General features: G+C 41.2%; 1 long non-coding RNA gene across 1 annotated transcript in view; it reads right to left on the bottom strand.

Annotated features, from left to right (window-relative positions):
• Window positions 1–5,006: 5,006 nt before the first annotated feature.
• Window positions 5,007–11,031, bottom strand: part of LOC310688580 — a 29,141-nt gene continuing 23,116 nt past the window's right edge. Inside the window, exon 4 of the long non-coding RNA XR_014517051.1 lies at window positions 5,007–5,557. This is a non-coding gene — a long non-coding RNA (uncharacterized lncRNA). The remainder of the gene's footprint in view (window positions 5,558–11,031) is intronic.

The raw sequence follows: 11,031 nt of genomic DNA, 5'->3' as shown, positions 1-11,031 counted from the left end.
TATGGCTGCCAAATCAGTATATGTATCACCTTTTGAAGTTTTTCCAGAACTGCAGCTTGCAGTTCAGTGGGAGCAGTTGCCAAAGGAGAAGTGGATTATAAGCTTTGATGAAGGTGTGCTATCACATAAAACACATCTGCATTATCTTTCAACATTGGATATTTCCCTCTCTCATAGGAGCCAGAACTAAAGGAACATCCAAGAAAAATGATTGTTGGAAGATTCAGGAGAGACAAAGGAAAATACTTATTCCCACAGCACATAGTTAAACTATGAAAGTCACTGCCACAAATATTCAGCTCCATATAACCAATATACTTAAATCTAATTAATGCAATGGTATCTGAAGAAGTGTGCATGCACACGAAAGCTCATACCAAGAACTAACTTAGTTGGTCTTTAAGGTGCTACTGGAAGGAATTTTTTTTATTCTAATTAATGCATGAAGGAGTTAAGACCATAGAGAAAGATATCCTGCTAGACTTGGCTAAGTTACTTTCCCTCACCTTGGGAGGAAGGGTTATCAAGCCTTTGTTCTTTTCATTCCACCATGCGAACTCTACCAGCAAGGAGGTCTAAGCTAGATGCTCCAAGCTTAGACCATGAGGCTTGAGCAAGCCATCTTTATGTTTCTATACAAATAATTTAGAAACATCCACTACTTTGGGACATAGGCTTTACTGCCTGTGTTTTCTAAATGCTGCATGAATTTGACCTTTGAAGAGTTTGTAAGTAAACCACTTTCAACTTACCAAATGTCTGGTCTCTTTCTCTGCTAAGGAAAGAGGGGGACTTTGGAAGGAACTTCGAAGGGGATGTTTAAAGGTCTAACTGCCTATGTTTCCACTGTTTACTTGGCTGAATATTTTCTGGTTTTAAATCTCTGCTGGGTTCTCTCACCAAACAGTACTTGTCCCAAACCAGGATCTTACGTATCCAGGGAATTTTCCTCTTATTTACCATATATATTTTCTTTTAACCAAAACGAAAACCAACAGTGATGGCCACCAGGTTGACTGTCTGTAAAAGAGGCTTCGACAAATTCATGGAGGGTAACTCTTATCAATGGCTACAAGCCACAATGGCTATGCCCTACCTCCACTGTCAAATGCATTATGCTTCTGAATACCAGTTGCTGAAAATCACAGATGAGGGGAAACCTCTGTTGTTGTTTAACACTTCCATTATCCTCTCAATTGCTTTCCTTTCTCTATTTCTCCACCCTCCTTTATTCAAATTTCTGCCAATCTTTAAAATGGCCATTCCTCCCCCTTTTTGTATTCCTTCCTTCTTACTATACTAAAAACTTACCCCTCTTCCATTCCTCAGCTGCCTCATGGGAGAGAGATGAAGAATGTGGAGCCCTCAAATATTCCATAGCGCTTTATGCAAACCTCTGCCATTTGTTTTAAAGCACCTTTTCCCTCTTCTCTCTTTTTTTATAATATTTTATTAGGTTTTATCAATAGAAAAGTTTGGAAAAATACAAAAAACGAAAAAGATACAAAATTACAAAATACAAAAATACATACATTAAACACAAAGATAGAAAAAGAAAAAACACATATAAAAGAAAAACAAAAATTCCCTCTTTCTTAGTTTCTCATCTTTAGTTAACTTATTTTCCTGACTTCCTTGCATCTCCCATTTTTGTATCCCTTTTAGAAATTGGTTCAGCAAATTCATGTCCTATTAATTTATCTATTATTGATCCCATCTTACATTTTACCTTGTTGCTAGAACCCCCTTTTACCTCTTCTCTTCTCCCTCCCCTTCTCTCTCCCACGCCCAATGTTGATGTGCAACCTGCCTTCAATTTTATTCACCTTTTCTACCCTGACTTCCTGCAAATCTAGGATTGTGATGTACAGTGGAACCTTGGTTTTCAAGCATCTCAGAAGCCGAGCGATTCGGAACCTGAATGCCAAAAACCTGGAAGAATCTTCCGGAATGAAGTACGTTTGAAACCCGAGGTTCCAATGTACTACAAACTCTCCAATGGGGGTTATGCAATAACTTCTGTACATTGTATATGTATGTTGCCTATCTACAAATGTTGGCTGGAAGTAATGGAATCCAGTATCTCAAAAACTGATGCATTTAATAAAATTACCAATCCAGAAAGAAATATTTTATATAATATATCCTTTCTTTTGCTGCAAACTAGTGCATTCACCCCTTAGAGACAAAGAAAGTTCGGTTTCATCCTGTCTGCTGAATACAAGCAGTTCTCTCTTGCTCTTCCACAAGAGGATTATGTTCCACATGCCCATGTTTACTTTTTTACTTTGATTTGTCACTTATTCTAGAAAATAGGCTTGTCTATGCTCCAGGTCCAGTTTGCAATAATTAAAGCTAATTAAAAGGTTTGCAACAGAGCCTGCAAAATGACATGATCTAATGATCATGACTTGTTCACTCAGATACCAAAATTGGCAGCGCTCTTCTTAAATATTTTGTAAAATTATTGCAAAAATAAAAAATGTAGAATATTTCTTAAAGCATTTTTATTGTGTTTGTTAGATTAGCTAATATCTATAAATACTGCTGTGCATACATCAAAGGGTAAGATTAGATTAATCCCACCTAAACTAAACATCCCATCAAAGAGGATAGTGAATCCTAGATACAGCCATGAAAGAGTTGCAACTATCCTGAGTGCATTTGCTTATGCTTCTCCTTTCTCCTCCCCCAGCCCCAGAAAATATCTTTTTAAAATCCCCTCTGGCATTGCCGCTCATGTTCTAACTGAAGATGAAGCTTTCAGTCAAGGAGACAGAGTATTTAGACGCTGAGGAGCTGATCCTAATCCCTTCCTACTTTCTTCCATGTAACTCCATTGTGTAAGCAGGGTAGTGCTAGAGTTTCATCCTTATTGCAGATTAATTTCTGACAATGGTGACTGCTGTCACCAGGTGCAGCAATGACAATTACAGCATTGTTAACTTTCTTGGCTGGAACTTTTTCCTCACATGCCTTGACTCATTTGAGGCCTGTTTGTTTCCCCCACCAGAAGTTCTCCAAATAGATGATAGCTAGCATTTTCACATGGTTTCTGTGCATGTGTGAATGACCAGGCCTTCAGCCTTCAGCCAACCAGGTTTGGCATTGCAGCTGCTTTTCAATAGGAGTTTGGCTCACATCTGTGATGGTCGCGCACCATTTTAATTTACCCCAAATGCAATGCCTCAGCCTATATTTCTGTAACAGAGAGAGAACCCAGCCTAATTGATCTACGGAATCCACACGTTTCATGATCCATAGGCTGGAGAGATCTGTCAAGTGATTTAATTAATCTATAGGTTAGGACTTTCCGGTTTGAATAAACTAGATAGATGGCCCGTGGCCATCACAGATGAGGGCCAAGCCAGGTTCCCACTCCAGAGTAGCACTGCCGCCTCGCCACCTCCCAGTGGGTGCGGGGAGCAGGGAGGGTGATGAGTGGTGTTCTTGCTGCTGTGGCAGCAGCAGAAGAGAAAAATCCTACAGAGTCAATGGTCAGGGTTTGTAGTCCTACACCTGGAAGGCATAATATTTGCTACCCTTGTTCTAGTCTGACTTCAAGTTTATCTTTATGTAGAAGAAGAAGAGGAAGAGTTTGGATTTGATATCGCGCTTTATCACTACCCTAAGGAGTCTCAAAGCGGCTAACATTCTCCTTTTTCCTTCCTCCCCCACAACAAACACTCTGTGAGGTGAGTGAGGCTGAGAGACTTCAAAGAAGTGTGACTAGTCCAAGGTCACCCAGCAGCTGCATGTGGAGGAGCGGAGACGCGAACCCGGTTCCCCAGATTATGAAACTACCGCTCTTAACCACTACACCACACTGGCTCCCATGTACAGTTAAGAGTGTGCATTTGGTTTGAAGAGGCACCTTTCCAACAACCCTTTGAGGTGCATTACGCTAAGAGACTGGCTGAAGGTCACCCAGTGAGTTTTCTCGGTCCCACTCTGCTCACCCTCTAAGCTCATGAGCATCCACATTTGAACCTACCTCATTGCTAGACTTTGGTATTTTCTGCTATCTGCTGTGAACCCCTTTCTGTGCCTCCCTTCTCTTTTCAGACAAATTCCTCCCAAAATAATTCAGAGAGAGTTGGGTAAGCAAATCGCTTCCTCTGAAAATTTCAAAACTACCCTTTCAGGCATGCACACACCCCTCTGCACCTATCTGAAATTTAAATTGACCCCTTAGACACAATCCATTTGTTGTAACACAGTTAAAATGAACTTCCATAGTGAACATACGATACAATTTCAGATTTGACTGTTTGACTGAAAGTAAACCAGTATTTGTGTTTGAATGATGATACTGAAAAACAATTAATGTTGCCTTGCGTATTTCTAATGTGCATCATGTTATTGGTGCTTTGAAAATAAGAAACAGAAGCAAGGCTATAACAGATATTGGATTATCTCAGAACACCCATTAATAATTGGTATAGCAAGAATAATATGAGACAGAGAAAAATCAGAAACAGCAGCTCTGTTCAATTGATTCCAGGAAACAGCCATAACTAATAGCTGCAATACAAATGCTTATGTCCCCCAAACCAAAAGATGTTATAAATCCTTAGAGCCTAAGATTGAATAACTCACTGGCTTTGGGAAGAATCACAAGTACTTTACAGATGTTAATGTTGCCTAGTCTGTGAAACATCCTCTGAGGGACTCCATTACCTCCCATGGTTACTTGTTCTGCTGTTAACTTATCATGAGAATAGTCGGCAGTAGAACAAATTACAAAGGGAAGCCCATCAATCAGGGATAGCTGTGATTAAAACCAAGCCTATAGAATCCACCATTTTCAATGGTGTACTATAACTTCCTTATTTATAGTCCAATAGAGTCCAATTTCAGGCAACCACAGACATACCTGGATTCGAAAGGTGGTTAGATCTTAAATTCTAGCACCTTTTTGTAGTCAGTAAAGACTGAGTAGATCTGTGAAGAGTTTTATGAGTGTCAAAAGGATGTTCTCTCTCCTAGTTGATGACCAAACAGAGGCATAGCTTGGTACATTTATTACTGGAAGGCAACATCATCAGTCCATGGTCAGTCACAATAGATAATAAGGCTAAAAGCTCTGTCTAGGTGCTCCCTTCTGATGCACCTTACTATATTCCAAGTTTAGCTCCTCTCTCACAATGGAATGTCATTCATGATGGTGGATGGGAAAGATGGCACTTCCAAGATGGAGTCTATGGGATGCCAACCACCATCTTTGCCACTGAAGGTGGCATGAGTTGTAAATCCGTGGAGATGATCAAAAGGATGTCCAGTCTTGGATTCAGTGCTAAGATTTCTTTTAGATGACCATGCTGCAAATTTATTTCCCCTCCCTTCAAGTTTCTCCTCCAGATCAGGCCTGCACAACATGATCCACCAAACTAATTCCATCAGACAAGTTTTGGGGCCTGTCCATTGTTTGACAGCTCTCTTGTGGTGTTTATTCTTCTGTTTTGTTTCATAGCCTCCAGAAGACCCAGCGGACTCACAGATGCGGCACAGTGAGCTGTGCTTGGCTTCCTAGATTTCAACAAGTTGCACAGACCTGCTGAAAAACACAGTTTTTAAGAAAACTGGGCTTTAAAAGATTGGAGCCCCAAAGCTGCGAGCTAGTGTCTAAATATAAATCCAAATATCTTTGATGCTTTGTCTTACATTCAGTGTAGGACAAAATAACCAGATTATGATCTAAATATTGTCATACACAATAGCTGCAGGTATGGCTATATCAATATGAATAGCAATTTTACGGCAATATATATTCACTTCCAGCTATTCGTGCCTGAATCTTATGAATAAAGGCTAACCTTGGAGCCTATCATGACAAAAGTATCTAAACAACACAGGCATTGGAAAGAGGCATAAGTACAATAGCCAGAGTTGCATTTTACATTGTAGGGAAATTGTGGGGGGGGGGTGGACAGGCGAAATGTATTTTTGGTTTATGCACTGGGACTCTTGATGGCATATTGTGATTATTTTTCCACACTCGCACCTGATCCCAACGTTTCCTCAGCAGGAGTTACGTACTCAAAAGTAGCATATAATTGAAATAACTTGTACGCTGAATGTGATGTGAATGTTTTGAGTTAAGCTAGACAGGACCAGGTGGGCAACCATTTCCATTCCTTTACTCTGATGTAGACATTAATTTTCCTTACGGTGTAGGGTTTCAGTCAAGAATGTTTATATTTTCAGCAGGTAAAGATGCCCCTCCTTCTTCAAGCTTTCAGGGAGAGGTGAGTCACAACCAGGGACGCGGACTTATAAAAAATATTGGGGGGGCCCGGGAAAGCTCATGAATAATAAATAAGCTCAGGAATATGCAAATAAAGTGGCGCCACCTCCTCGTGAGCGAATAGGGGAGAGCGTGCTGCGCCTATTAATCAGCTCCGGAGCGGAAATTGGGTGGAGCTTTTGCTCGGGAGGAAGGGCAGGAGGCATGCAGCCCGACCCTGTGCATTTTGGGCTGGGGGAGGGGCGGCGATGGCGCTCTGCTGGAGGGGCGCCGGAGATTATTGGGGGGGCAGAGCCCCCCCCCAAACGAATTTTTGAGGGGGCTCGGGCCCCCTCAAGCCCCATGGAGTCGGCGCCTATGGTCACAACGGGCATTGAGAGCGATCTGTTTTTGCTGTGGCTGCTTTGTAGTTTTCTATGAGGAAGTGGAGGCAATAGGAAAGATTGGCTGTACTTGCATATTTTCTCCAACCAACAGCTCCTCCATCTTGTCTTGAGCAAGTTTCCATTTCTTTGCTTTCATCTAGGGGTGGGCAAATCTTTCAGTTTAAATGAGAAATCCTAGATTGCTCCTTTTCCACAAAGGTTTCTTTAAAAAAAAATAGTTTGCAAAAATATTCTAAACATTTTGAGTGCCTTCCTCTTAATTCACTCATTTATAAGAAATCATTCCTAATGCACTTTTGCATGTTATTTACACCAATATGCAACTTTTGCGTACACTTTACCCTTGGCATGCTTTTTCGTACACAACTTTTTGGTTGGAGAACTTCATCAAAAAATTTGGTGAAGTGAGAAATTCAGATAGCTCAAGAAGTGTGAGTTATGTAGGGTTCATATTAACATGAAAGCTGAATGAATTTCTCCCCCTTCCATACTCTCATTTAGTCTAAAACTGCCCTGCCCCATACTTGTTCAGCACTTCTTAGACTCAGAAAATGGAAACAAGGCAAAGATTTGCATAGACTCTTAGCATAGCTGTGACATTTCAAAGAAGACATCCACATGGTAGGTTCATGTAGATGTTGGGAAGCATGATGGGGAATAGTTAATTTAATTTGTACAAAGAAACAAGAGCATTGCCTTGCTGATATTTACCGTGGATTAACTATCATGGTATCATTAGCTAACAAAAATATTGTGACTTTAGACTCACTCAGTGATTCTTCAAGTTTGTCTAGTACTACTTCAATCAACATCAAAGGTAAGTATATTTTCTTTGGTTTGAGACCTTGCAACATAGATCACTGTATCATCTTAAAGGACTTCTAAATTATGAAAGAAAACCCATCTTTCCTCTCCTCCCACCTCCCTATCCCAACTCATAAATCTGCCATGCCCTTTAAGCAATAGTACTGCTTGCACAGTTTGTTATTCAGTACAGAGTCAATATTTGACTAATTCATTGAGAAGTGTCTCTCAGAATTATTATTTCAAATTCAGGTCAAATATATCTTGTTTCCACTAAATCAAGACAAAAAAATATTTTATGTGGATATACAAAAGATTTGGTTGCAGTTTTTATGGGGTATGATTGTTTTTTCCACCCATAATTTCCAGATGAGGAATCTTGAAATATCATAATAAAGTCATTATTTCCAGTCCAGTGTCCTTATACGCTGTGGAAGGACATTCAACATACATAAATTTCTGAATAAATTATTGAAATCTACTATCTGCATCATTGCGGAAATAGCAGAGTATTGTGCCACTGATTTCTGAATTTATTGCCTTTAACGTAAGTCATCAAAAAGTTGATGAACCAAAGCAGGTCTGGGGAATCTGTGACTGTCCAGGTATTATTGGACTGCAATTCTTATCATCCCTGAGCATTACCAAAAAAGAGGGCAGAAATAAGGCAACATATTCAAACTTTTATTAACACACAAAAACAGAATAACCAATAGACACCATACTGATTCCCAAAAGTGATCCCCAAAGTCAACACAAGAACAATTTCATTACCCATGGGCAGCAGCAAGCTCACAGCATAACTTCACCTGGCTCCATGTTTGTTTGCTTATTACAATTGTATTCTACCTTCCCTCCAAAGAGCAGAAGGGGACGTCCATGTTTTTCTTCCTCCTCATTTCATCCTCACATGAGGAAGGTTAGGCTGAGAGACTGACTCGCCCAAAGTCACCCAGTGAGTTTCATCCCTGAGCAGGGATTTGAAGTCTGGTATCCCAAGTCATAGCCCAACACCATCACACCACACCACACTGCTCCATGAGCACAAATATTAACTGAAAGGCTAAAGAGTCAATGGCAGAGCAGATGAGGACACTGGGGCCTGCTTTAAACCAAGTTCAGCAAGGTTGGGAAAGCCTTGCCTTGGCTTCCTCTTCAACCTTGTACTTCATGCAGCTCACTGTAGCTCTTGTCGCTCCTTTGTGCATATGAGCATAATATTCCTTGACTCTAAAAACAGAGGCTAAAAGATATATATTGACTTTCACAAATAGCAGCGAGGCATAATATATTGGTTCATTTTACACAAACGGCTTACATCTCACTTTATAGCCCCTCAAAGTGGCTTGCAAAATATTCTCAAAACAAAAGTCCTGCTCGAATCAAGTATTGCAAAAACAGAAATTATCCAATGTCCTTATGTAACCAGGATTATCCAGGTAATGTTTCCTGAACTTGACCTTGTCATCCAGCTCTGGTTTCCTACCACACAGCAGCTCCCACCAAATTCCTCTGGGGCTAGTGAGTGGGACGAAGAATCAACTGGATCTCACTCAGCTGGTGATGAAAGCAGCCACCTCTTGCTAGTAGTTGCCTGATGGCAGTTCCAACCCAAATCCCTTGAAACAAGGAAGGGAGGCTGAGTGGTTGGTTCTCACTCAGCCTGCAAGGTATCTCTATCAGGAGATGCTCCCTTGAATTGGTCCCAGCTGCTACAGCACAGAACAGATTTCTGAAATATTTCTTGCCCACAGCAAAACAATATATGCTTGGCTTTCTTAAGCACAAACGTTTCTGTGTAATGCTGCAGTCAATTTCCTTTTCGACAATTGATTTTATTATACCCTATAGTCGGGCACCTACAGTGAATTTAAAGATTATCAGCAATATGTATTCTTGGAAGCAAAAAACTCCTGCAGTCTTAGAAGCAGTTCTGCTGGCTCTTCCTGTAACTGCAGTTCAAAATTTAATATCCCCAGATTAAAGAAAGCATCTCTGTGCATTTCAAATGCTGAGAGAAGCAAAATTTTTGTAATGAACAAATAAATGATAAACATTACAATGAAGCTCATAAAAGGCCCAATATGTCTATCTGCAGCGCACAGCTTAATAGAAAATTGGGCTGAACTAATTGGAATACCTTGTTCTGGAAAATCCTCCGTCCCATTTATATTTATGCTAGTTTTTATCCTAAAAACAACCTAGCCTATTCTCTGCCTTCATTTATACAGAGTAAGTACCTTTGAATGTGGATCAGCAGCAGAAAGACATTTGAATCCCCCTTTCCCAGCATTCAAGTAGATAAATTGCTCCACTTTAACCCCTCCATTGACAAGTAGCCATTCAAACAATGGATTTTTAGACAAGCACAGGGAGAGCTAAGACAACCACATCAATGTCCCTTTCCTTGGGCTCATGCGCAGATATCCGCATGGACAAAAGATGAAGAGCTGAATGCCAGATATAATTCGACTTCTCAGGGAAATGCATTGAGTAAGCTAAAACAGGTGATTTTACTTCTTAATTTCTTGAGTGACAAAGGGCTGATTTACACACATATTTTGCACATTAGGTGCAGACAACTATATCCCACATGTTCAGTGCTTGCAAACATACTGTGATGCACATGCAATTAAGAAGCCAGTAATGCGCTGTGGGTTAAACCACAGAGCCTAGGACTTGCCGATCAGAAGGTCGGCGGTTCGAATCCCCGCAATGGGGTCAGCTCCCGTTGCTCGGTCCCAGCTCCTGCCAACCTAGCAGTTCGAAAGCGCGTCAAAGTGCAAGTAGATAAATAGGTACTGCTCCGGCGGGAAGGTAAACGGCATTTCCATGCACTGCTCTGGTTCGCCAGAAGCGGCTTAGTCATGCTGGCCACATGACCCGGAAGCTGTACATTGGCTCCCTCGGCCAATAAAGCGAGATGAGCACCGCAACCCCAGAGTTGGTCACAACTGGATCTAATGGTCAGGGGTCCCTTTACATTTACCTTTAATGTGCTTCCAGCTGCTGTGACATTTTAACCACATCCATGCTTTATGGTTGGCTGTGCATTTGTGGGTTGTTTAGTAGCACCACTTTATAAAGAATGAATGGGGGCGGATTGCCTTCCTCTGTTGCGACATGGTCTAAACACCCAGTTTCCCACATGGCTGGATCTGTGTCAGATAGTAACAATTTAGGAACCTGCAGAATTTCTGCCAGCTTGAATTAAACTGGTGTAAATTCAAGGCAGAGGCAGCACTGTAAACCTGAACTATAGAGCAGAGGTTTCAAAACAACTCCTGAATAGCATGGAAGGAAGTATAAACACGGCAAAAAACCCATTAGTCCATGGATGTATAAGGGAGCGGGTGGCGCTGTTCTCTAAACCACTGAGCCTCTTGGGCCTGCCGACTGGATGCTTGGCAGTTCGAATCTGCATGATGGGGTGATTGCTCTTTCCCAGCTTCTGCCAACCTAGTAGTTTGAAAGCACACCAGTGCAAGTAGATAAATAGGTACTGCTGCAGCGGGAAGGTAAATGGCATTTCAGTGCGCTCTGGTTTCTGTCACAGTGTTCCATTGCACCAGAAGCAGTTTAGTCATGCTGGCC

Source organism: Podarcis liolepis (genome assembly GCF_965112155.1).
Source record: "Podarcis liolepis genome assembly, chromosome: 11".
Classification (NCBI taxonomy): domain Eukaryota; kingdom Metazoa; phylum Chordata; class Lepidosauria; order Squamata; family Lacertidae; genus Podarcis; species Podarcis liolepis.
Note: the sequence above shows the minus strand (reverse complement) of the source record. Positions and strands in the feature narration are given on the sequence as shown.